Source organism: Atta colombica, unplaced genomic scaffold (genome assembly GCF_001594045.1).
Source record: "Atta colombica isolate Treedump-2 unplaced genomic scaffold, Acol1.0 scaffold82, whole genome shotgun sequence".
NCBI lineage: Eukaryota > Metazoa > Arthropoda > Insecta > Hymenoptera > Formicidae > Atta > Atta colombica.
This window is the reverse complement of record NW_017259575.1, coordinates 327,987-329,624: the sequence shown is the minus strand read 5'-3', so window position 1 is coordinate 329,624 and position 1,638 is coordinate 327,987.

Genomic DNA, 1,638 nt, shown 5'->3' with positions numbered 1-1,638 from the left:
CAGCTTATTATTAATTAATATTTGATAATTTTAAAAGTTTGAAATCTCTGAGCCTTTACAAATTATGCAATGACCAAATTATATAGAACAGGTAAAAGAAATATATGACTCATTTATTGAAGATATTTATGTTACATTCGCCTCAAGTACAAATTAATTCATATCAGTTTCAAAATGTTTATCACAAAATCAGATCTTTGTGATTTGATCTTAAATATTATTTTACTACGTACATATTGTTACATCTTATAATAAAATATCAAGCTTGCGGATATTAGGATTTGGAAAACGTATATTCCTTGTTTGTCTTTCTCATTTTTATTTAAAAGTAAATTAAATCTTTTATATGAATTCCTCAGAATTAAACTTCTTGAAACACATAGATCTTTTGTGTATTCATTTTAAAATAGGTGTATCTTAAGGAATACATTTATTAATGTATGTACGGTGTTTGTCTATGTATTTTGTAACATGAAGGAGGTATATGCTCATATTATGTTTTATTATAAATAAAATACTGGTTTATGTTAGCACATTATTTATATGTTGTATAACTTACGTGCATAATAATTTTAACAGAGCGATATCTCATTCAGGACCATCGCAATGTCATATACGACGCGTATGTGTATCTTACATTACATAATATGTTATATTTTTAATAACATATTCAATCATTTATTTTTACTGAATAAATTAAATTTTTTTTCTTCCAATAGTTCGAATATTTGTGCATCGTGACATAGTATACTTCCCGCATAATCTTTAGATATGATAGAAGAATTATCTGATATAATTATTAATTATATTGTAGAAGAATTATGACATAATGTTTTGTTTGAAATACTAAGAGATTCTTATAGTTGTCTTATAGTTGTATTTATCTCATAAACAGAGACTCGAATTAGGAATAAATCAAAAGCATAGCCGAACCAAATAAAAATATATAACTCGCGTCGATCTATTCCGATTAAGTCATCAATTAATGATGAAATATAAAGAAACTAAATGTATGTGTTCTGAGTAACAAAATGAAAAATCTTGGTAATCATCGTAACATTAATTTACACAGATTTTGAGGTTTTATATATAATTATACATTCGAAAATTGTACAAAATTTTTTTACAAGAAAGCAAAATACGTTAATTTTTGTATTATATTCTGTATATGTCATAAAATCTTGTATTATAGCATCATTTAATCTCAGTTCATCGATCAATTTTATTAACAGTTTTCGTATAAAATAATGTATCCTATATTTTAAATATATATCTCTCTTTGAAGACGCATATATGTCTGGATTCATCATATTAAAATTATATGGTGAAAGGAGGCGGGAACAGAACGAGTAATACAAGTTAAAGAGAGATATATATGAGAAAAGAAAATTTGTGTAACTAATTTAATAAATGAATTTAATATGTATTCATTGCACTGATTCTTTCAAAATATTCATCATTTCTGAAGAAATTTCTCTTTCTTATCTTCTCTATGAGAATTTGACTGTGTTGTGAATGTACAATATCAAATGACAATACTTTTAAGACCGTAGAAAAGCGTTTTGTTAAAAATATATATTTTCCGAATCATGTAATTCTGCCAATTGCATATTGTGTATATATATATATATATATATA